General features: G+C 34.1%; 1 protein-coding gene across 5 annotated transcripts in view; it reads left to right on the top strand.

The window, feature by feature from the left end:
• LOC105144209 (uncharacterized) overlaps nucleotides 1-27,862 on the top strand; it is a 160,881-nt gene that overhangs the window by 46,299 nt on the left and 86,720 nt on the right. Inside the window, exons 1-2 of one of the 5 annotated variants that reach the window (XM_011052972.2) lie at nucleotides 6,844-7,176; nucleotides 15,178-15,775. The exons of 1 other annotated variant lie outside the window; for it this stretch is intronic. The gene's annotated coding sequence lies outside the window, so the exon portion shown is untranslated. Of the gene's footprint in view, nucleotides 1-6,843; nucleotides 7,177-10,803; nucleotides 15,776-27,862 lie in introns of those variants that run through there. 3 more of the 5 variants (XM_011052974.2, XM_011052975.2, XM_011052971.2) reach the window with 3 other exon arrangements.

The following is a 27,862-nucleotide window of genomic DNA, read 5'->3' on the forward strand; positions in this document are numbered from 1 at the left end:
TATGCAAAGTTGATAGATAGGATATTCATTAACAATTTTTTTAATTATTATAAGGTGTTTTTTTATTTGTATTAATAATTATTTTTATTAGTATATTATGTTATATTTAAATTTACGTTAGTACTCTTATGAGATAGAGGAATATAAAAATAATGAACTTTAAGACTTCTGAACATCTGGGCAATATCTTTTATTTTTCTTTTCCAAGAACCTTTTCAAGGTTTTAAAAAGGAAGAATAAGATTTAAAGAAAACTATACCCGTGATGTTGTGGTTTCGCCAAATGCCCAATTAAAAGTTATAAAACGTCATGAAGACGTTCTGACTGGACATGCGTGCTGTCTAGACATTTTTTTAGAATTTAGGCCAAAGTTATCTCATTTTACATTATCATTTTAATGATTATTTTTTATAACTTAAATTCAGATAGTTTTGGATTTTTTATCATCGCGCGAATCTACACTTTTATTTCCCCCACACACACATACACACATACACATGCATGAAACATTCTGAAAATTATTATGAACTTTGAAAACGTATGGTTGAGTTATACAATACATAGATATCACTCTAACATCAACTTGAATTACATTTAAAAAATTTCTAATAACGATATAATAATTTTTTTTTAATATTTTATTTTATTCTGTGCTAATTTCGGTGTTAATTTCATTCTGCGAATTTCATTCTGTTGTATTTGTATAATTATGGCATAATTTTTTCGCTTTTCTCATTATGATATATATCTTTACGATTAATTGTAAATATTCGAATGGCTGCCTTCTAGAGTTCGGTTCCTATTTTTTCCGTGCGCTTTCTTCCATTACTGCAATTTTCTCAGGAATCTCGACATTATACAGAGGTGAGGAAAAATAGGAAGAGAGAAAAAGGCGTGAACGTACGAGAACGCTTGTCTGGCCCGAACAATGCCATGCACGCATCGTTCGTTCGTGTGAAAATGCTCGTGAACACGCGGACGAAGGACCATGAACGAATGAACGAGCGTGGAAAACGATCGGTCGGATAGTCGGGCACTATCTGCGTCCGTTCCTCCGTCGTTCCGTCAACGATCGTTTTTAATACACTCTCTCTCGCCATATGCACTCTCATCGCCATCACTGCGGTCGCCGTCGCTGTCGCCGTCGCCGCCATCGATGCGCCCATCTTCCACCGTTTCATTCCTAGCGAAAATTGTCACGCCGCTTTGGAATTTATAGATACGTTTAATATACGTTCCTGTTCATTGTTATTCATTGCCCGACGTAAATAACAACTGTGGACCGAACCTGCCATATCCGGTTAAACAAAGCGAAAAGGGGAAAATACGCAAGTACCGCTGCGTGCATGGAGATGATCCCGCGCATTCCTCTCTCACTCTCTTTCTTTCCCTTTACTTCTCTCTCTCTCTCTCTCTCTCTCTCTCTCTCTCTCTGTCTAGGTATATCTCTTTCAGTTCCCCTCTTTCAACCTTACAACCTCAACCACCCGATATTCTGCGATCCCGCGTCCCCATTCTTCCTATCCGCCGTACGTTTGCCGGTGTGCAATCGTATTTCATCCGATGTCCGGTACTTCCGGCCGAATGAGCCCGTAGCCGCACCCGGCAGGCCGGCGGCGTAAGTTTTTGCGTGTACGTGACACGTACGCGACTAGGACGACGAATACGAAGACGGGAAAAAGTCAGGGTTGCTTTAATACCGCAAGATAAGCGCGAAATGCCACTCGCACAGGCACCGGGATGTTTGCTTTTGTAACTCCCAAGCGTTTCCGCTTCGTACGACAGTAATTTTCTTGATTGAGTCGAGAAGTATAACATTTTCACTATATGATTTACAGCTTCACTTGTTTCCAACTATGGCACGTTAAACAAAATATAAAAGAGTATTTTCTATAAAAAAGAAACAATCTTTTTTATTTGAAGCTATAGGATAAATTAAAGCGCAGGGTATATCGGTTTTTGAATTAATATTACTCTGATATAAATGCATATGAAGACTTTAAATTTATGCAGAATTCTTGAGGAATATAGTAGCTTATACAATATTCAATGATACATGTTCTTAATTAATTATTGAAAAATAAATAAAATGATTTTTAATATGATCTTTTTATTTAAAATACGTTTATTTTACATTAATCCTTACCGTACAAGATACAATTTGATGCCTCATTCATACAAACATGGGTCCGTCTCTAGATCTGTCCGTTTTTTTTTTCACTTATTCAAAATGATTCAAAAAATCTCTAAAAATTCACCAACATACTTTCAACTTTCTAGATTCTAGAATAAATATTGGAATTTCATTTTGGAAAATAATAATATTGTAGTATAATTTATAATTACCGAAAGACTCAATGAAACTTGCACAAATAGGAATCGCTCGGTCACAGTGATACCATACTTGTACAGTAAGGATTAATTACATTCCAATAAGTTTTCATATATAAACTTTTATCAAAAACATTATGATTATTTCTAAAAATTTTGTAGTTACTTATTTATAAAATAAGTATTATATGTAGAATAAGGAATGAAAAATACACGCAATCTGTTTATTAGAATAATAATAATTAAATTACCAATGCTTTAATAAAAATTTTATACGGCGTTGAAAAATAAATTATTTTTTTCGATTTGTGTGCTACATTTCTATAACGCCTTAAACCGCCGAAAGTTCTTTTGGTATCTTAGATAATTATTGAGACATTAATTTATGGTAGACGAATCTTTCTGGATATGTTCCGTATGGTAGATGTCTATTTTGCAGAGCTTTCTAAAAGCTTCTACCTCATTTGTTCCAATGTGAAGAAACCTTTGCGTATTGAGAAAAGTGAGCTGACAGTCAAAAGTCTACCGAAGGCCATGTTGGATTTTTCTATCAAATCCGGTACGGTTGAAGCGAAGGACAAATATATGTCGATATGCGCGGAACATTTTTGGAATAATAATGCTACAACGAATATGGAATACATATCATCTCAAACAAAGTATGTCTGTAATAAAGAATGTAATCGAAATCACAGCCTAAAAAGATATGTAATTTAGAGGAAATCCTTATAGTAATGTCTGCAGCATTGCGCAATGAGGAATACGTTCTTTCTCTTATTTGTTTATTAAATCGAATTTTAGTCCTTTTACCATTTATAATTGTTAAATCAAATTGTTCTACATATATTTCATTTAACATATTAAAACATTTAAAAATATATCAATATATTTTACATATTTATTACTTAATAAATAGAATTACATATATAATTATCCAAGTATTTAAGTTAGCTAAAGAGTAATGTAGCTCCAATTCTGTTTTTACTAATCTAAGTAAATTTATTTTATTATTTGACTAAAATATTTTTTCTCTTTTTGTACTTGTATAATTTATGCTTTTATAATTTCATTTATCTTTATGTTATTAAAGCTAACAAGGATAGGTAAAGCGAATAATAACAATGGCCTAAAGAAATTAAAGTTTTGAAATGGAGATCTTGCTAAGAACAATATTACATAATAACGTTCAAAGTTTCGAGCAAATTTAGCAGAAATAGAATCTGATCTAAGTTAGCGATCTATATAAAATTTCAATTATCACTTTCAAAGATCGATGTATTGAGATGGAAATTTATAAAGCTATATTTGATGAGAACATCTGTAAACAGGTTTGTTTCAAATAAAAGTTCAAAATGCAACAACATGAAATATATGTACAATAATGTATATATGCGTTAATGGCATGTAAATAATTACGCTAGGAAAGTTAAAATTAACGTTTATAACGCTAACAGTCTATCATTTTGATGATTTATAAAACAAAATTTTATCAACATGCTTATAAATTAAATTATGCAAATTAATGAAATTTAATGATAATAATTGTTGTACTTCCTACATTATATCAATTAATAAATATACAAAAGTAACAATAATTAATTATTACAGAACTGTAATAATATAAATGAAGTATTTCTCAAAAATTAAAATTTCTATCGAGAAATTTTATTTCAAGTTTAAAAACAATTTGTTTTATTTTTCTTTCTGATATTTTAGTAATTAAAAGATATTAATTGGCATAATCTTATATCCTAATAGTTATTTTTCTTGCGCATTATATAGTACGTTGCTTTTCACCTTGAAACCAAACTTACCAAGTCCTTTAAAAGCTTTCTCATAATACCGCTCATCCCCTAGCTCACTTTGAACTACCCCCATGAGTCGAGCCAAGCTAGCATGTTGAGTGGAAAACTCAATCTGCGATATCGAATTTTATGAGATATTACTTAGGTATACGTCGTTTCATGATTGCGCATTCATGATCGCCTTTACGAACTGCGGAAATAAACTACGAAAATAAACTGAGGTCCTTACGATAAAAATTATATAAGACTTGTAAATTTTCTCCGCGTTTTCATTTTTATCCCAAATATTTTTTAACTAATTTTTGTTGTACAAAACTGTCCATTATGTTTTTAAATTTTTTGTCTTTTATTATCTTAGATATTTTTAAATGTCTTTTATATTAAGTCTTTAATTTTAACCCGCGGAAGTTTTGGCAAAACGAATTGATGATTTTATAGAAATTTTTCTTAATTTTAACAATGGATCATCGATGTTGGAACTATATATATATATATATATATATATATATATATATATATATATATATATACAATAATATTGTTTCTTGTTATCACTCTTTGTTCCTGGAGGTATTCTATTCACGAATCGCAAAGTCCTCGAGGCTATTGGGTAGTTGTTAGAAACTGTATTGTGTATAAGTCTGATAAGTTAAATATAACTGTATACATAGACTCTATATACATATATGACAATAACATAATATGATGAATTATATAAAAACAAATTCTGTATGCAAATGTCCTTCATTCTGATAAGAAAAGCTTCCGAATTTGCAAAATATCCAATCGTTCAAATTTAGTTTTTTTTTTATCCTAGAAATGATTTTTATCTCAATTTATCTCTAACACTATAAACATTAAAAATAAAAATTTATTTTTCCTATCAATAAAATCCTTCGGCCAATATTAAATAAAAAAAGAAAACTTGTTTAATATCAGTTTCAAATATAACCGTTCACGATAGATATGCCAGAAGCTGACATTGTGAAACAATCTGAATAAAGAGAATGTTAGAATAATGAAATTATTAATGAATAATTATTAGAGTCAGCGAAATATTTTATCACAATTTATAATAGTATTAAAAATGTAATTACATGATACTTTAAACATATAGTAATATAATTATATTATAAATATTTTATATGCAGCGTGCGTGCAAAATACGGAAATAAATACGCATATGCGATGTATGAAATAATTATCTATTACTAGTTATTTACTTGCATGCTTATTCTACGAGTGAAGATAATACCCTTAATTCTGATACATTCAGAGGTAGACAATTTGTCCACTCACGATTTGGAACATCCGCAGTAGTTACATAGTACGACTGCAGGAATGCAGCTCGGTACATTCACATCATTTCTATGGAAATTCTGTTACAAAATGTAGTAGTTAGATAAACACAGAATGATATTCTGCAACGGATGAAGATGCTTATAAAGACCCTATCTAGACTAATTTTGGTGTATAATAATCTTCTATTTACAAATTTATTAAAATTTCAAGAGGGGATAAAGAGGTATTGGAAAACATTATTTTTAATAAATACAATTTTCTAAAAATAAAAAAATTCCCTGTGATAAATCATCAGTGAAAATGATGCAATAAATTATATTTAGGACGTGAAACGATATCGAACCAAACAGATCACTCATGGATGTTAAAGAGAGCAAGAAAAAAACTTTTCCAATTTTTTCTAAAATTAAATGTATACATATTTTTTATATACTTTAATATACTATGTTAATATGTATACTCGTATATGAATGTCTGTTATATGCAATTTCTGTTTACATGAAATTTTATAGTGCGCGTTCAGCAATCAAAGGAAACACGAACTTCCTTTAGAAAACGTCTTCCGGCAATAATCGTGATGTTCTGTGGTGCAAATAATCCTTTTGCGTTTACGCGGTCTATGCGCGCTCGAGCATGTTGCTGTTGAAGATGCGCGTTAAGTAAGAAGGATGGGCCGAGGCTAGCGAGGACGCCCGAGAAAAGATCGCGAAATGTGTCTAAAGAGCGAGCTGGTAGAGGAAAAAATGGCGCGTGTAAGGTGCAGAAAACGGAGGGTGCAAACTGTCAGATACGAGCGAGAAGAATGAAACGCAAGAGAAATGGAGGTAAAGGGATGGAGGAAGCGTGGAGAAGGGTTGGACAGAGAAAGGGAGAAAAGTAAAGAGAAGGTCTCTCTCGGAAGAGAGAAAGGAAGGATATCACATTCGCCAACTTTGTCACTCCTGCAGTTGTCCTCGTCCATTCTCCTTGTTTCTCATCATCCCTCTCTTACTCACGGATTCCATCCTTCTTTTTTCTCCTCGTCGCTCAGGTACTTAGAGCATTCGAGTTTCTTCGTCGCTTTCGTTCTTTCTTCATTCGTCGCTTCTCGCGCGATCTTTCTCTTTCTCTCATTCCTGAACGCGATGCTTTCGCTCGCTCTTCGTTTGGTCCACGTCTTCCTCGTAACTGCATCCCTCTCTCTGCTCTCGCACTTCTTCTCCCTCCCTCTCTCTTCTCCTCCTTCCCCCCCTTTCTCTCTCTCTCTCTCTCTCTCTCTCTCTCTCTCTCTCTCTCTCTTTCTTTCTATGCATTTCGCTCTCGCTGCCTTCATCCCTTGTACTCACGGTCGTTCTCTCCCACTCGTCGAACGCAGTCTACATCCCCCTCGGTCCCGCATCTCCCACGCTTCCACCACTCCCATATCTCGACACGGTGCGAGCTCGCAGTCCGCCGGCGACTCTTGAATGGGAGTGACGGGTCCCACAGCTCCCGAACGGTGCAGCGGGTGTCACGTTTCCGTCGACAGAAATAAACGTACGCCGCACGCGGCAGTGTCACGACGGGATTCTCGTGCGTGCGTGCGTGCGTGCGTGCTTGCGTGCGTGCGTGCATACGTGCGGGTGTGCATATAAACGTGTACGTTGCACGACGCGCAATTCGGTGGCCGTCTGCATCGCGACCGCTGCATTTGCTCCGACTTCGGCAGGATGCAGCGCGCTTCGTTGAAGCGCACCGTTCCGGCGGGATAAATTTCTATGTGAGTTCCTGAATGAGAATTATCTACACAGTGCGATGAGAAGGCGAGGGATGGACGCGCAACATGGATCTCTCACTCGTTGAGACGAGCGCGCGAATAACGCAACGACGGGGTGGAATTATTCGCGGCTGAACAGCGACGTCTGTCTCCACTTGCGCAAAATCGAAGTTGGTGGGTGGGTAAAGGGGAGAGAGAAAAGGAGAGAGACAGAGAGCTCACGACTTCGTGTTCTGATTACCCGATAGAACGTCCGTTCTTTTTTTTTTTTTTCCCCCCGCAAATAAGAGTCCTCCACTGCGGTTACATCTTGGCGCATTCTTTCTGTTGAAATTCCTGCAAAAAGTCCAACCGTGATACGATTAAGTAAATTTTTTATATGCAAACGAAGCATCTTGTTTGCGTCATGCATCATTAAAGTTTAAACGTGTAAGGGCTTGAAATTCTTTTGCCATAAGTTTTAATGGAATTGGATAGTGCAGCGAGACGCGCGTAGAGAGATGAAGTTTATCTTGAAGGGAGATAAAGTACAAGCTGTGACTAAATTTCTCTGAGTATAAAAGTTAACACGAAAAGAGAGAACCGAGCTGGATCAAGTTAATATCGGGGGCACAATGTGTCACATACTCGTAAACATAGGGGATTGAAAAGAAATATTATACATATACTTATTATCATATTAACAATTTATGCTAATTGAATTAACATTATATATCAACGACGTTTAAACTTACATCCAAGTTGCATACGTGCTTCACAAAACATGCATTTGACAGCACGTGTATAATGTTTCTGACAGTCGAAAGTTCGATCAGAGTAGCACTGTGTGTACGGCAGATTGTTGGCAAGTATAGTTAGGAGATATATGAAACCCGTTGTAAGAACATCTCGTCAAAATAGCTTTAATCAAATCGCGCACCGCATGAAGTATTCAAAGTTTCATGAATGAACGACGATTGTTTACGATTTGTGTAACTTTTGTGTGTGTAGGTGTGTATTATGTTTATATGTGTGTATGTGTGATACGCGTTACAGCCTATAATTTCATCTCGATTGCGAGATGACTTTAACATATCCGGATTTCGAGGGTATTACGCTTTCCGATACAATCACAGATAATACACAACAACAGGATTATATATATATATATTACCGGTATATATCGTGTTTACGTCACGCGTTAATCACGCCGATAACGAAAAATTAAAGCGCGAGCCAACTGACATGCGATAAAGACATCCCGTATCGCATTGACTCCAATTACGGTGGTACTCGCGTAAAACCTCGCGATAAACTTGCGACAAATCCTGCGTCTGGCGAGAGGAAATTCCGAAATTAGAACGGCACAGAACTTTGTAATCAGCTCTGACATTCGTAAAATCCGACCGAGGCTCACCGGTTAAATACCATCCAAATATTCCGCCGCCCTCCCCCTCCCCCCAACCCTTCCAATTCTCATCATATAACGGCGATTTTATCGGCGCAATACCCGGCGGTAACGTATAAATATGTATATGCATTGTTTGCATAGTACATCGCAACGCACGGCTGACGATCTTCGTGTATCGTTATAAAAATAAAAGAAGAGAAAAAATATAGGCCCGTAAAAAAAAGAGGACTTATATGACGATACGCAGAATCCCAGCGAGCTACATTTTTAAACGAAGCGTCGAAATGCATATCTGGTTCAACGAGAAATATCGCTTTTGTCAGCATTAAACTTTGGCATATTCCGACCGATATCTGCTGAGATTTTGCTTTTTCAATGCATGTAAAAAAATTTTTTATACTTTGGTATGTAAAATACTCGCGATGGCTACATTATTCCGTGTGAAAGATTTTTATTTAACAATCGCCATTCACTGCTACTCTCAAACTTCAATAATCAGGGTTTCTCTTTTTTTTTAAACTACTCACATTTTTAATGGTTCTTGATTATCATGTAATGATTTACGTAACTTCAATATTAAACGTTCCTCGCGATTATGTCTGCAATTATACATATCACACGAATCAATTTATCGGGAGATCGAATATCATGAAAGTGGATACTTGAAAATGAAGCGAAATGGTTTCTGATCTTTCTCCTTCAGTTGTCATTGTCACTAATATCAATATTTTGATATGTTTTACTCTCATTACCACGAAGTCCTTCATTGTTATCAAATTCACGTACCTATATCATAAACATTTATGTACATTGTTTACATTGTAAACGTACTGACGCTTACCTTCCTCCGGGAAAGCATCACGCAACGACATAGTTAAACTTGAACCTACGTTAAAGTGATTAAGGACATTGTTATTACAGTAACCTTAATCCTCTTAAACAAAGTATTGATGAGGCCAAATTTAATGCGAATTCAGTTACGTTACATTTTTTATTAGTATCTGATGAATATTGTGTGTGAAATATTATAGTAAATCAACAATCATCAGTCTACAAATTTCAATTTACAATCTATTTTTTAAATTGCAAAATAATACTTTTGATAACACGTAAGTGCACGTGTTAATGAGCAAATTAAAATTTGCACTGCCACGTTTTTATATATATTATTTATTGTATTCCTTTACAAGTGAAAATAAAGATAAAATAAATATGTATTTAAATTAAATTTATATAACGTACATATTGTTTTAATTTTCATGCACTAAAAAAAATTTTATTTATTTTTGGTCCCACGGATGATCGTTAATCAATGTCCAACTTAATGTAGTTAATTCATTGATACAATAACTGGATTTATTTATATAACTATACTATATTCGTTCTTGCAATGAATTCTAGTACCAATTTTATAATCTAAATCATTATGAGAATTCATTGGACCAATTTTCATTATTTTTTCATAATTCAATGAATATTTTATCATATTTACATATAATTTTGGTTCAGTGTGGAAAAGATTAAATAATGATATCTCTTAACATATATATAGACTGAAGAAATACATTTTTACTGATATTTATAACACACATAAAATCGTTTCAACTCTTCTTGTGCTTGATGTAGTCATGTATATAACAAGTTAAAATTTCACTCTTAAAGTAGTCCGCCATATTGACTTTATAAAATTACAGTGGCGTATCCCAAAGCAAAAAATTATTAGTAACGGCCGTTAAACCGCGCGCGATGTTCATAAATCGACGTGGTTTATCGTAAGGGCGCTATATAAGTACACACTTTGTTCGCTCGGTAGTATCTAGCTCGTAACGGCACCTTAATGAAGTCGTAAAAGAGCGGCGAAGTATGCAGACGGCCCCTCTCGAGCGCGGTTTTATAGTTTCGATCGGATCGTCGATCGCCGGAAGTGCATTATTTTGCCTCGGCTTAATACCGAGGATAACTGAACACCTATAGATTTTATTGAGTATCGAGCGTGTTATGAGTATACGAATATGAAGTAATGGAAAAGTGCGAACATATATATAAACATGTATGTGTAGTATTTGTTAATATTATTCATCTTTCTTAATATTGTTCATAAGTGTATTTATATATACTTATAGATTGATATAATATTGGGTCATCTAAAAAGTATCCGCGGTACTTTGTCACTAGATATATGACCATCAACACACATCTAGTGACAAAAAACCGCGGATACTTTTTAGATGATCCAATATTATATAAATTGAGAAATATTAATTAATATTATCCATATTTTAATAGATTGTTATGAAATGTGTAACATAATCCATTTTTCGTGATAATTTATTTTGCTTTCTTGAAAACACATCAAATAGTGCAATCAGAAAGGTTAAAGCATATAATAATGTAATAAGGAGCTATCTGAAATGGGAAATCTTTGAATCAAAATATTTTAAAATCTAAAATCGAAAAAGTTCAGAAGCAATCTTGGCACTGAAGATTAAACGAAAAAAAGATTAATCTCTTTTTACAAAGTTCTATCAATATTAACTGTTTACTTTCCCCTTTTAAACATTGCATAATAATAAGTACAACATGGCATGCATTCCCTTTCAATAGCGTATTTAATATTAAACAATTTCGTTTTCGAGCACAAACACTCGACAAAGATTTGAAATTAAAGTAACTAGAATTCATTCAACCGACTCTACGATTCTATAGATCCATGAATAGACCCGATATACTTGCGCTGAGCAATCGCATACCATAGCTCAGTTTGTACAATCATACCATTCAACTATGCACCGTGCAAAGAGGCATTGATGAATTTCCTTCCCTCTACCAATATATACATATGAATTTGGTATAATCCACCACAATACAAATGCGATATTCGCGAATATCCAATCGGTAGAAACCTCTCTTAAGCTTCAGAATTATCATTGTGATGATTTCAGTGGCAATCTTAATTGTATTTATTTTAATCTAAATTTTGTTACATAAAAATAGATTGTATTTTACTTCGTAATTAATATTAAGAAAAGACGGACTTAATCCGTTAGTTAATGTTATGCTGAGTTTGTTAAATAATTAAAATGTCATCTTTTATAGAAAGACTATTTAAAACCTCTTTACATATTTTTAAATAAACGTTCTTAATACATCCAAAATTCAATTACATAAAACAAGAGAAACTATCAAAATACGTTCACATTAATGCTTTTAATTAATAGCATTAATTATGTGCTTCCAGAATCGAAAAATTAAACATGCATGCATTTCACCGCTAACTCATACATGTTTTACGGCAAGTATTCGATCACGAAACACGCGAACGTTGATGAGAATAACTTCTCAAAGTTCGTGAGCGCGATTTACGCGCTCACGATCGGAGTAACGAGAGAGAGTCTCTGACGAGCTCTCGTAGTTTTGTCGTGTAATTCGCGCCGATGTAAATGCGCGTAGTTTGCCGCAGACAATCGCGTAACGAAGTGGTCCCGACGCCAGTGTTACCGGGCTACCGCGACCGTATGATAACGCCGACTGTTTCCGACGCGGCCAGCTTCCGTAGACGCGAGAATTCGCAACCGAAAAGTCCGGGCCGATGTATGCTGGTGTACGCGATATACGCGTCCCGGTCCCGTGCATCGCACGAACTTCAATTAGCGACCAGCAATTAACAGAGTACACGAGACTCCCGCTTGCCGCGCCGAAAATTCTCCCGTGCGGCACGAGTGATGCGGCTACAAGGCAACCTATGCAAACTAATGGTTTTGTCTTTTCCTACCTGTTTTCTTTCGTTCTCGGACTCTCTCGAGTTCTCTTTTTCTCTTTCCGCCTCTCTTTCTCTCCCTCACAAGAGCTGCTCGTTTTCACGCTGGATCGTGAGCTTTTTCGTCGACGTCCCAATGATTACACTCCCGTAGCGTAGAAAGAAGGGAGAAACGAAAGCGGTTCTCTTGTACGACTAATATTGTATGTCAAGGCAAGAGCAATTGCATGTCGTCGCTGTAAAGAGCTTAATTTTTTTAACGGAAGTTTCTTCAAAAGTTTAGTTCACCCGAGGTACACGGAAAGAATGGTTTTGCTAAAATATCTTTAGATAGATCTGAAATCAATTTTGTTAAATATTATTAAAATAAATATGTGGAACGCTCAAGCTAGAATATCAAAATTTTTTATATCATTGCTCATTATACTTAAATTTCCTATATAATTATTCTTTTCGTTCTCTTCGTAAAATACAAGGCGGATGTAGCTACGTATACAATATATTCAGTCTGATAAAACACATTGATCTTATTATATTGTTACATACCAATAAAATCCCCTTATTCTTTATAAAATAATATATTCGTCATAGGTATACAACTTATACTTTACTTTATCTTATCGCTAGATTTCTTTATTTTATCCTTATTTCGAAACCGGAAATTCCGTTTCTCTTTTATATTCAGTTTCTTTATTTGAACATTCAAACTCTAACAGATAGATCACGTTGTGTACTTTTATGCGTCATAAAAATTATCTATAGAATATTCTAGAAAGAATGTCTAAGAATATCACACGATCTTTCTCAAAGAAGCCCTCCTGTAAAATAACAAATATAAAAGCGTATTATATTAGGTGTTGGAATTAATTCGTAGCGTTTTTTAATGAAAGAATGTTATTTATTTCACATGAGCATTAAAAAATACATTAATGAAAGTACTTCCCATCTCTTGTAAAACGCTACGAATTAATTCCAACACCTAATACATTAACATTAATAATAACGTATATTATATTAGCGTTCGACGATTAAGTAATTAGCAGTAAAATAGAAACCTTCCTGAATGCAAGAACGAATATCTTTTTCTTTTTTTCCCTTTTTCTTTTTCTAATAAAGTTAAATTAATCTTAAATATATGAATGTAGTGAATTCGCCTCACATAAAGGATATTAAGGAAAACCGAATTTTTATAACAAATTGTTAAAATTCAACTATTACTTATTAAGAATAAACTTGTAGAGTGGGGAATAGGGCTTACGCGGATCCTTGCTGCCTTATCTCAAAGAAAGCGCGAGTATAGGTTCAACCAAATTTTGAGAAGTGTCGATTGGTTCTGAAAGGACACTCCCATACTCATTTTCAATATATAAAGGGAGCTGTCGAAGACAGAAACGCACACTTATTCACAAACTCTTAAACTCACTCTCAGACTCAGACCCTTAGACTTAGACTCACTCTTGTACTCAGACTTAGACTTAGACTCACTCTCAGATTCGCACTGCTTCGATCAATCAGCCAGTCAGTCAAGGTGAGAACTATCCTCGCGCTTCATCAGAACCTCGTTTTCGCATTTATCTTTTTTTTTAATAAACGATAATATCAAATCGAATCTATCGATGGAACGTCTAAATCTCTAATCTCTAATTCTTCATACAAATATATATATATATATATATATGAATATCTGAGAAGTCGTTGCGACTGTCGCTGCCAATAGCGTGGCCCCCGTTTGTCGGCACTTCCTCGGAGAATTCATAATTTCTTCGTATCCAGAGAGCTGTTACTGTCGCTGCCAATAGCGTGGCCCCCGTTTACGACAGTTCTCCGGAACATTATAATTCTTTTTTTTGCATTACTTCCATGCCTACCAAAGGCGGACGAAGACAAAGGGAAAAGAGATTGAGGTTCCAAGTTAAATCGGCCCTTATTTCGAACCAAGATCCTTTCCCCTATTTCCAAAAACTTGAGCAATTGCTAGACCAAGACAAACCGGTAGATTCACCCCGCGAACCTGTTTATACTCTAAATAAATTGGAGGTCAACCTCACGTTTCCTAGTTACAAAACCATTCCAAAACACGATCCACGTAGATTCGCCTATAAACTTCGCGATCTTTTTGGCACCGGATTCAAGGTTACCCTTCCTTTAAATTATCCAATACTTCCCAGTGAATCGCATCCTTAACTACACAACTTAATCTCCGGTCCCCGAGTAAATTGTTTAAATACATTGACTCAAAAACGGAGAAAAAAATCTCAATAACATTGAGACGTAACAATATCAATAAAAAAAAAAATTAATTATTTGTATAAAATTGCCTGTCATAATAACGTTAAAGAGATTTTTATTTTCGTTTGTAAAATTGACTTTTAGTAATTTTAATTGTAAAACTTTCGTAAAATTTACCATCGACAAAAACCTGCTTTTCACGCGCGATTGTCTATGTCTCCGTGGAAATGATCGTATCCAAGGCAAATTTCAATTAGCACCCGATAATAATTAACAACATGTACCAGTGCTCATTTGATGGTTTACATGAGTTATTTGCGAAAAGCATTTCAAATTAATAAGTCCTCATTGCCTCCCATACAGCACAGAAATTTGCAGCAATATAGCTGCAATATTTCTAATGTTATTGTAATATTGCTGGAACGTTGCAATGTTGCTACAATATTACTGAAATGATCCGTGCTGTATGTTCTTCATTACTCTTCGCCATACATATTTCACTCATTCGATCGTCGTTTTTCTCTCCGCTATCCACTATAAATAACAGTAAATGTACCACGTCCATATTCGATCCGTTAGTTTCGTTCGTAGCGTGGTTAAATGTGCAGAAATCGGAACGATCGATCAGCTCGATACTCCAATTTCTGCGAATAAGACCGTTACAGTGCGGCCACCAGGGACACCGGAAGATACTCCAGGACGCTTATCACACGGACTCTCTTGAACAACAGATGTATCCGGAGTGAGTACTTGTCACGATGAGCGTCACGACGACTGGCGCGTACAATGACAATCTCGTGCGACAACACAACGACGTGTCCCTTAATCCACACTGACGGAAATGCACACATTCGGGACGGCGCCGTAAACCGGAAGCGTAAACCGCAACCCGACAGCTTCGTCCGATGAGTGTTTCCCGTCCTTGAGTGTCGTCGAGACAGTTTCTCGTCTGCAGCTCGTTAAAAAAATCGTCTCTGTTTCTGGGGAGGAGTCGACATGAGGGTATGATGCAACGCGCGGTAGTCCGACGTGATCATGCTGACCAAATGGAATAATCGTCGATATAGGGGAAACAGAGTGATGGCACGTCGAGGTATGATTTGTCTTGGCGTGCATGTGCGTGTGTGACTTACAAAGTGCCGAAGTGCGAGAGAGAAATCAAGGATCATCGTGATTTGGCTTGGCTTGACTCGACAAACGAACTTCCTTGCGGCTTATATGCAAAGGTGAGTTGATTATTAATGTTCGATACTGTAGATTGATTCTTTTTTCGTTTTATAAGAAAAAATTGAATTTCCACTGAAAAAAATTTGATTTTTGTCAAATTTAAAGTTTGTCAAATTTTAATTTATGCTGAATTTAATCTGTAATTAGAACATATGGATTCTACGATTCTGGCAATAATTAAAGAAAGTGTTTTCTGAAAAAAAAATTTCATCCCCCGTATTTTTATCTACAAGATTTAGAAGCAATAAATTTTATCAATAATATTTTATTTGTGTATTTCAAACATTCTTATGTTATATTATAAATTAAGAATTGAATCTGAAAAATTCTTGCGGAAAATAAAATAAATTAATAAAACAAAAGCTTTAGTTAGTCCCCATACATTTCTTTACAAATAAAAATATAAAAAAAAATAATAATAAAAATAAAAAATCAAAGCAAAAAATAAGTATAATCGAATGAGACGCAGTTGAAAAAAATCAAGAATGTAATTTTATTAAAATATATATCACATTTCGCGAAGTTTGCATTAGAGGATTGTGTGTATACTCCGTATACTTGCACTTCGGTAATCTACTTACAAAGAAACTACGCAGCTGCATCACGCGCAAGTTAGAGCTTTAGCTAGTCTTCAAGTTGCTACGCGCAAAGTTGATGACATTTTTACTATACGACTTGTAAAACTTTATAATTTATAGCATAAGCGTAAAATATGATTAAACCCATTGAAACGTAAAGCAGAGAGACAAAGTGAGAAAATTTTCTTATATCCTATGCTACATCACTGATTTAATTTTCCCTATTTATTGATTACTTCACACATTTTATTCTGCAGTAGAAAGAGTACAAAAATATACGAGAAATTTTTAATTAAAATATTTTTGTCCAAAGTAAAGTTTACGCTATAGCTTCTGTCCAACTTTTTATCAATCTCCACGTGGTCTTATAAGCATCATGTAGCGTAAAAATTGGGTGAATGGTAGGATGCGTCGTAACTTTGATAATCTGTCCTATAGTGGTTTTTGACGAGAATCACTTAAAAGTTTTTAATTTTATGGACAAGAACTCGAAGAATTTTTATGAATATCGCTACAGTATGAAAGAATGACTATCATACATTTTTTTTCTATTATAAATGAAATATTAAGAAATATCAATCAGTAGCTACGAAAATTTATATTAAAATCTAAAATCATTCATTTATTCGGATAATATATTTTTACGTAGAAAGAGAGATCGCACTTAAAAATGTATGTGAATATACTCGAATTTTTATTATGATACTCTACAAACACAATTCAAGACTTCTCTTATGCAATAATCTCCTCAAATTTTTTTCATTTTTAACGGATATCATGATATGATATATGAACCAATAAAACATTTCTATCCTTCAATCTCACAATTGACTTCATATTCGCAATATGTACACGCACGAATACTATATCCGAATATCCGATCGATTTTCGGGTTTCGAAGAGATAGCAGTATCACGCTTTCGTCGAGTTGGTCGCGTTTAATCACTATTTTCTAGCAAATACGTTTTCGCAGACTTACAATCGTTTATCTGTTATCGCTGAAAGCTGTTACGCATCATATGCATTGGAAATATCATATCTCTCGTGCATTAAAACTATGTCACTAGATTTGTAAATTTACGAAAAACTGATCGCCGCATTAGTGACATGAAAAATGTAATGCACAATCAAGAGACTATATATATTTTTTTTCATAAATTAAAATCTCCGCGCTTTAATTATACGTCTCGGGGTCTAAAAGTAATAATAGTAATTTTACCTTATAAATGTCAGATATGAGATAAATCATAATATTATAAAGCGACGACGGCCATTCATATTTTAGTCGTTGTTATTTAATCCTCATTCAGCAGTGAAACTGCGGTGCTCGTAGCACGGCGCAATTTTAGTGCAATTAAAATCTTGCAAAGGATTTTTACGATATACACACATAAACATGATATTATCCTACGTATAATCTGTGACTTTAATTAATGCAACAACTCAGAGCGTAATTACTTTGGAATGATATTTTTAGTATATTCACATATACAAGCACACTCTGAGAATATCCCTTGCGTATCGTTTTAATACCAAAAATTTGCGCACCAGTTGCTTTTTTATCAAACGCGTTTTGCAAAAATAATTACGTATTTTGAAATAAATTTAAAAGTGTATCTTATATACATATAATGCGCATATAGAACAATGCATCCTGCTTATATTAAAACAGATTGATTCTATTCTTTTAATGCTTTTATAGCTGTTGAAAATACATTTTCGATAATTTATATTTAAAAGTATAGACGAAGCCATTGGTATTTTAAAATCCACTGTAATCTCAATATCTAAATCCATACTAAAAGTTCTAAAACTTCTTAACGGTTGTCTAATATTCGTAGATATACATTCGTCTCTCTTTCGCTATAATTAATTCTAAAGGACAAAATCCTTCGGACAACAAGTGCAATATTACAGTTTCGGAATGTACAGAATGTCTGTTTTGCGGTATTCGCGCGGCCTACCCGACACGAGAGCTGCGATCTGACGAGCAAATCCCAGCCACAAATTCGACTTGCACTTTCACAAGGGCGGATCTGTTGGTTGGACCGTAATATTTGTGGTCACTGTAGAATGCTTCAACAACCCTTTAAAGTAGTGTTCTCTCTCTCTCTCTCTCTCTCGCCTCCCCTCCTTTCCCCTCCCTTCCCCTCCCTTTCTCTCTCTCTCTCTTTCCCTTAGTCTCTTTTCCTATCTGTCTTTTGTTACATATGATCGTTTATTACTTTTCGAAATCGCTCTCATCTAAGCCACGTCTCCTTCAACAATTCTCACGAGCGGTTCTCCATGCCAAAGAATGTCATTAAAGCAATACTAAGAGCTCGCTGCTGAATACCGCAGCTCGGATTGTTACGAAATTGCGTGGAAGTGATTTTCTCGAAACTGCACTGCTGAAGATAATGAGAACAACTCTGTTCATTTGTTAAGCGGAACAACCAACGAGATTATTAGAATCCTGTACGACGAAGAGACAATGCCTCTATAAATGTGCTTCTTCTCAAATTCCTTCTAAAGCAATAATACATGTCAAGAAACGTATAAAATGGTGAATATTATATTTAAAGTATTTTCGTGTTTTATGTCCTGATTATTATATGATGTACATTATATAGACGTATTTTACATTTTTTATGATACAATTTGTATTATATTAATTAACCCGAATTATTTATTACAATTATTTGAAATAAAGTAGACTCGTGAAAAGAATCTGAAGAATAATTCAAATAAATACTTCTAATAAATCGAGTCAAAATGACGATAGCTGTCGGTCTGTTCTTGACACTTGCAAGGCAAATTAATTCGCGACAGCTGACTCGGTTGTCCGTTCGATTAAATGTTGGGTGGAGCTGAGTGGTTATGTAACAAATTAGACCTGACTATGTCGACTAGTTAATAGGCTGCGTATTTACTTGAGGCTAAACAATATTACATATCTAAGCCACAGGCTATTATTACTATATCGACATTCAATACTGCAAATCTCATTTTGATATTATGGATATATATGAAATATTAACTTTAATTGGAAATATGTACTTTAGAAAATAATTAAATTGCAATAGTGATTTTGTTTCTTCATTTTCCTATTATAAAAAATTCGTAAGAATCTGATAACTTGAAGAAAAAAAAGGCATTAAATCTCATAATTCTAACAATCAAAAATTTTTGTAAAAAATAAAATATAATTAAATATTTAAAAGTAAAAACGATTAATAGGTATATGAATTATCTGTTTGCAAATGAGAGAGCTTTTGCACTAATCAAATTTATATGACAGTCTACATTTCACATTTACGTATACGATACATTACATGTCATTTTACCGATAATTTACTTATTTAAATAATTGTTAAAGCCATTTTCCACACAATTATCATACTATTTAAATCAATTCTATTCTTCTTTGATGTCCTTCATCCTGATGATGAAATATGTCATTGGCTCATTATAGGTTTGTGTTGATCCGATTAATGATAGTCGATTAATAATTTGTATTTGCATGAAATGCAATTATTCAGAAACTCTGTCAAATATTTTCACAAGGATAAAATGACATATCTTTAATTGTCTGAAAATTCGATTAAATATGTTTTCTCTATATTTCTTAATTATAATTTATGGATTTAAAAAATGGCGATGCGTATCTAAAAGTATCCGTTGAGACACTGACTATCCGCAGATATTTCTTGCGTAGTTATTTCAATTCTGTAATTAATATTACGTGCAAATTATATTAAACATAAAGAATAATCGAAAATGGAAAATAAAAATGCATAATTTGATGTTTGATATAAATCAAAAGAGCTTTTTCACATTTCGTAGTCAATTCAAGATTTAAGAACCTAACGCTTTAACGATTTCGCGTCCATCACCGTCAGGCTAAAGTATTTACTTTACACCAACGAAGGATAAAGGAAGGAAGGAAGTGCCGAAGGAAGGAAGAAAGCCGAGGAGAACGTCATGAGAAAAGGGCGATCCATCAAAATCAAAAGAGCGCCGCCGCAAGCACCAAGAGTCGTTTACTTTCTCTGCTCCTCGCGGATACTTCGTTATTTTTCGAGTCGCTTCTTATCTTTTTTCCCTTTATCCTCTTCGTTTGTGTCATTATCCCCACACCTATGTGACATTGGCGAAGTGGCCAGATAAATGATATAACAAGTAACTATATACAAAGGATAGTCATCTATTCGAATGGACTGACAAGTGGAATATCTTGATTCTGGATATACATTCTTAAAAACGTGGAATTGTATAAGTCGCGTGGAAAAATCGTTAGTCATTAAATTAATATCACTTAGATAAATAATGATTATACACTGAGAGAAAAAATAGTTGTAATTACTAATTTAATTACAATTTATAATCATTTTCAATGCCAATTATATATTTTTTGGTAGCACTACAAGTATAATTATTATTATACTAACATTATAGTAGTATACATTCTTTTGGTAAAATATATATGCAATTATTATTACTAACATTGTAGCAGTAATAATTATAAAAATGGAGTTCCTAACCATGATTCTATCACGCAATTGTAGTCATAAACACTTTTCTCTCAGTGTATTAATTAATGTTGCGTTAATTAATAATGATTATATTCTCCCCAAAATTCTGATATTGAATATCAAGATCATCGAGCTGTTTACTCTTTTTGTTACCAAGTTTTCCGACTGAAAACAGTTCTGCTGTTACACGCCGCAAGTACGGAAGAGTTTTTCCTAAAAACTGGAACGGAGCGCTAACAAGGTACATCGCCATGTGGGAAATTTAATGCAAGATGTTGTGGTAAATTCACGCGAGTACCGAGATAACGTCGGAGTCGCTCGATGCACATATCGCGAGTTTTCACCACTCGAATGCCTGAATAATTGGAAATCCAATAACTCGACACGCGGTACAACTTGAGATCGCAAGCAGCATGCTAAGTAACACTATCGCAGCTACGCCAACTTGATGATGATTTAGTAGCGCGGAAGGAAATACATATGAGAGAGGAGGCTCGACGAGAGCAGGGCGGAGCTGAGCGCGAGCGCGTGAATCTATTTAAGCGCGACACTGAGGGAATCACGAAGTGAAGGGTGAAGAGAGGAGAGAATAATGGATGGTATACCCGTAATGTCACGTGCAGCATGCCGAAACCACGCCGTCCACACTCTCGGCTGTGTTAATCAAACGGCGCACGAGGTAGCTCGCGGAAAAGGCAAACCACGGGATGGTCGGGTACAATCAGACGCGCAACCAGGTAAGGATCGCCACGGCTACCTGTGTGGAAACACGTGAGAAATCGTACTGTGTGATTGTCGCGCATACCGATCACCTAGATCCGGATCTTCACGTCGTGTAATTTGGCAGCTAGATTGCTCTGTTAATCCGCATCTCCGATATACCTCCAACCGGAGATCGATTTTCGGCGTGAATTATCGCCCGATGTGAGCCACGCCCGAACGGGAAATCGTGTTGATGAATCCACATTAAAATTTAGTTCCAATTAGATTTGCAATAATTATGAGGGTAACTGCACACGGTGAATAAAGTGTTCCGAGTGCATGTAGGTATATGCGAAACGTCATTCGTACACGTAATGGAAAAACAGATGCACAGCGAATTTACATTTTAATTCTGCACGTATGTATGATATTATGTAATGCGCAATATCGCAAAGCGATATTACATAAATTATCTAAGATATACAATATGAGATACATTTGTCGTTTCTTGGATTAATTTAGTTTGCCTTGTTTTATACAATATTTTTATCTAACTTTTTATATCTAATAATTTGATACATCAAATATGGTTTCAACAAAATATTTAGAACAAAAGATTGAATGAATAACGCTTTTGTATAATGATCACAAATACATCAATAGGCTACACAAAACGCGTGGAGAAACGTTGTTCCATTTTGCATACATATCGCGCGTTATATACATACTATATGCTACGAATTTTTTTTTAATTTTTGGTAAAAGTTCGAATAAATATTTACACGTCAAAGAATTGATATCGATGCATTTGCATAGAACTAAATTCAAATTGCGTTTTAATATTAAATACACGTTTGACATGTCCTCGAATTTACAAATGCATACGTTTCATTGCTTCAAAAAGGAGAAACGAATTTCAAAAACGGTAGTCCGCAGTATTGACGACATATATTATCTACAATAATTACACGTTCGTTGATTCTGATTTATCGCGCTAGGCGCAATGTTTCAAGTGCCCCCACAACTTCAGTGAATACATCGGAAGGCTCCCGTGTGTTTTGCAAGCTATCAGACTGGTCGATTGGCCGAAGAAGCTTTGGAAAACTGCCAGCGAGTTCCCGAAGTCGTAAGCTTTGGCTGACCTCGGCTCGTCTATCCTACCGAGATGGATTTTTTTCTCTCAGGACCTTTGTGTCCCCGGGAAGTAACTTCACGGTTGTATCCATGTGCATTGCTCGCCGATGTGACAGATGTTCGTACATGGCTGTGTATGTGCACATATACGAACAGTCCGTGCGCACACAGGAACTTGCATTTTACGAGCCAGCATCCCCCGGGTGCGTGCGACGGCATCGTCAGCGTTTCTACCTTGACCGATGAGATTGCCGCTAAAACGAATGCGTACTCACAGCGGTTCTCAATATATCAGATCCACAACTGTCCGCGAGTTATGTTTTACAATTCGTGACCTCGGTAAATGCGAAAGTAACGGCAATAAAACGCATGGTCTCGAGTCTCGCGTTTTATGTAACGATCTTCACTTCCTTGATAATAATAAATTAAATAATAATAGGTTAAACTAGATCGCTGTATGAATAAATCAAATAAATAAAGAAGCGTCAAGTACGGTTGGTACGATCTTGGTGTCTAATAATATTTTCTATGTAAATTTTAAATATATTCTCTTGTTGTATAAATAAATTGCGCACCGATTACTGTTGAAACGCAATCATTAATGGAAGCTAAAATAATAATATCATAAATTAAATTGATTGTCAATTTAATCCTAGTAACTCATAATTATGTACTATCATTTGTGTCCTTTTTTTTCTTGAAATACTGAAGATATGTATTTATAGTCGTAGATCAATATATGATTGATTCTTATTTTAAGTGAGCTAGATTGAAAGTGTGAACTAATCGAATTTATTTAATTGTGTTTTGAGAAGCGTTAGATTGATTAAACTTAGCTTAAATCGGATTCTCAGATTGAATCAAAACTACATATAACTCTAAATGAGCTCTATCTTCTCCTTTTTTTTTTAATACACACTTTTATAAATATTTTATAAATACTTTCTAAAGATGCAAAAGTATGTGGAAATCACTTAATAATTTTTGTATACTTTTTTTCTGCGATATGAACGACACGTAGTGTGTAGTAAAGGATCGGAAAATCATCGTATATATCGTGAGAATTGATATCTGTACAACACACAGAAATTTGCAGCAATATTGCTGCAACTGCTATAATGCTTGCAATTGCTATAATGTTGTTGGAATAATTTGTGCTATATGGTTAATAATGCTTAAAACTTACACTCTTACAATTCTTTACACTGTAAAGAATTTATTGCGGAAAATATTACTCCAGTCAGGAGTAAGCTTTTTCAATTCCACTGAGACTTCCGTACTTCATTTATTCTATACATGAAAAATGACGTGATTCGATAAAATTATACAGTTCTTTTATATACACGTACACGGAGAGAATTTTGTTTTAAAATTTACCCTGAAAATATGGTTGTGGTACAATACAATATTTTAAAAATTTTTACCATGCACTTCAGTAAAATTAATCAAACTTATTTTATACTTTATTATAGTTTTATTAATGAGAGAGATTTACATTAAAATTCTTCGAAATACAACGTTGTCCTACAATTATCATATTTTCAGAATAAATTCTAAGAAAAAATTCTCTCTGTGTAGGTTTTTTTATTATATTAGCTATCGTTTCTAAATCGGAAACATTAAGCTCTCAATGATTGAATCGATCAGACTTGACAATTACGAATCGTTGAAAAGGTGCCGGATGAAAATGTAACAGTTGTGCCTGGAGATCGTAAGCCCATCGCTGCTTTTCAGGAAATTACATTCCATTCATAACAGCTTCCACAACGCTTATCGCGAACGGCATTTAAATAAATTTACACTGTCTGTGTTTCCATGAACTGAGAAACGACAGTACGCTTCAGCGGTTCTGAAGGGTATCTGCGAGGATGCTTTAGATAACTTTTAATTGGGATGAACATAAATTTCCTCTCGCGCTAGAAACGCTCGTGAGCTTTATTGTAAGGCTGAAGTGCTTACAATGATATTCGTCATTTAAAGTAACACAAAATGCTTCTGAATGGACAATGGCGCATTATTATGGAATGTAACTCCTGCTATAACGCTCACGAGTCAACTTTATTTTACAATTAACAAGAGCATACCAATGTTTATGATCGATAATAAAAACGACAAATTGACACATCCTCTATGATATCTCTTCATATAAATGTTACATGTTGCACAAAATGCATATCGCTACGGGTCAACGGTTTCAACTTCGAATTTCTACGCTCGCTCTGTTCGCTTGAGTGCGATTATTTGCATAACACAATGGACATTTCGGTATTGACACTGCGCAGTTTCTATTAGCGAGAGCAATATTTGAAATTGCGAGGCGCTTGCGCCTGAGTTTTGTTCGGACGTCGGATTGATCCGATTTGCGTATTCCATAGACAGCCTAGTTTTTAAAAATACCCCGACATTTCCCGTTGTTAGGAAAGATTCAAGTTTTTTTTTGTGATTGATTGTAAAATGTATGTCGAATGAAAAAGAAGATCGACGAGTTAACATGTCGAGCAACTTAAACGGAACGTCGCTATTTTGATGCAAAACGGCAAATTAATTACAAGTTCGTAACGAAGCGGTCGATAACTACGAATTAATATCCAACAAGCAACATGGAACAACAAAAATACACAAATGCAAATTGCAACAGCACGGTAGAGATTGCAATTGTGCGTTGTGTCATGATTTCTTTGCAAAGTTCAATTGAAATTTTATTGCACTATTATTCAATACTATTTGCATTCAGGAGTTTTTCTCGTTCCTTCTAGCTATAATTTTTTTATAAAGTATGCACATATAAGATTTGTAAGAGAGTTTAATATCATTGCAAATATATAAATCTATCAAAAATCAATATACTTTACTTTAAAACCAATATTTAAAAAAAAAACGATATAATAATGTTTCAATTTGGATAGTTCTCGTGTTTTAAAGTCAATAATTATTCACCGTGGTTTATAAAATTGTTATACATTTAATATATTGCCAATTAATCGTTGATATCAAATTTTATTTTTGCGAATCAACATTGTGTGCAGGATGCGCGCCATATCCTTCAATTACAGATATAATTTTTTCTTCCGGTTGACCCCTCCATATTCTGATTGCTTGTGCACGATGGACGTTTCCTCTCCTTCATATGCACATCGCTACTTATGATACCTTTCGAAATCGTCAATCTCCGGAATACGTTTGCAAGTACTGTTGGCATGCTGACAACTCTTAGCTCTCGAAAGAAAATAGCGAACGTCTATCAATAATTTGTCCTTAATGGATACTCATTATAAACTATTTCGAACCCGAACAGGCTTCATCGATAGAAGTTAGTATATAATTGCGGACATATATCGCTACGCCACGTAATGTACTGCATAATACTCTCAACACGCCTAAACTAATTTCAAACTGTAATAAAAGTACGCGTGGCTTATATATTGCGGAACGTATGCTATAAACCATTAACGGTAATGATATTGTTCTTGTAACGCGGCACTAATGCTAACGATAACGAGCTGGCGCGTGACGTATATCGTATTCATTACCTTGACTTATTAAAGCAAATAATGAGAATGGTGATTGTTCAACAGGTATTGTAAGCAAAGTAAATCGTTAGAGGCAATTATGCATTTCTAGAAATGATATATATATATATATGTATATGTGTGTGTGTGTGTGTGTGTGTGTGTGTGTGTGTATATATATATATGTATATATTGATGAAGACGAAAAAGCATATAAGAATATACGACAGCATTTAAATGCTTTTACTGACATTTCTAATAACTTGAGTAGAGGCAGTAGAAAGAGACGACAGCAGTTTAATAATCTCAAACTTAATTCCATTATGAGACCGCATCGCAGAGTTAATCAACTAATGGACGTGGGGTTAATGAATGCGTAATGTACAATGTTGTGATTGAGGTTAAAGGATACATGATAACAATGCAATAACGAGAATAACTTTTTTTTATATCACTATTAAATTAATTGCCTTTCTTTAGATATAATTTATATATTCAGCATTGCAAACAATATAGGAAAGAATACATGAAAGAAGTTATCATAATTGAATAGTTAGAACACTCGAGTATTCTACAGAAATACATAGAATATATCGCTTTCTTAGTTTAAAAATGATTTAACAAAGAAAAATATGATTTTCGAGTTATTTTACCATGAATGAATTAGATAAACATTATCTTATCTATTATTAAAAATGAACTAATTTAACTTTATAACAAATCATCAAAATGTTATAATATAAAAAAAGTGATTTTCTTTAAATCGTGTCAATATTATCATAAAATAAAAAAGGGATTTTTAAAGATTTTTTAAAAGACAATGACAAGAATGACATTTTATTTGATTATGTTAAGAATATATTTTTTCTGTCGATATTATTTAATTAATCAATTTTTTGTCGAGTTAAAAAACAGTTTTTCACTTTCCCAGGAAATTTAATTTTTTTAGTTGTAACCATAAAAAGTACAAAAGTACAGACTTTCCAAATTAAAATCAATAATGGCGAATAAATGCATAATTCTCGATATTATTTTGGAATAAAAATAATAATTTTATTTCTTTTAAACTGACACGATATCATTCTCTTATATTTAAAAAATGACACAATTCAAAAATCAATGGTTATCGGTACACAAGTGAAAGAAAAATTTTTCTTTTACTTGCGTAACCACGCTGTTGCTCTTATTTGCTCGGTTTATTCGCCATTATTGATTTTTGAGTTGTGTCATTTTTTAAATATAAGAGAATGATATCGTGTCAGTTTAAAAGAAATAAGATTATTTTTATTCCAAAATAATATCGAGGATTATGCATTTTGTAAAAAAGCCCAAAAAAGTGATAATAATTAAACATAATTAGACCAAATATTTTGAAATTCATAAAACATATTCTTATGTAAAATTTAAAAAAATAATATTTTTGTTTGAAGAAAATATCAAAAATTATGTATATTTCTGTATAAAAGAAGCTGTTATAATTGAATACAGTTAAAAAAAATGTAAGAAATGTATATAGAACATATCATTAAAATTATTCTTATTCCATTCCATTATTCGTATTTTATTTTTCTTTCATGCATTTACTAAACCACAATGGGCTTAAATGTTGTCTTGAAATTCGATTTCCGCGTAATCTTTGATATATAAAA

The sequence above is a fragment of the Acromyrmex echinatior genome, chromosome 1 (assembly GCF_024713525.1).
Source record: "Acromyrmex echinatior isolate Ae372 chromosome 1, ASM2471352v2, whole genome shotgun sequence".
Taxonomy (NCBI): Eukaryota; Metazoa; Arthropoda; class Insecta; order Hymenoptera; family Formicidae; genus Acromyrmex; species Acromyrmex echinatior.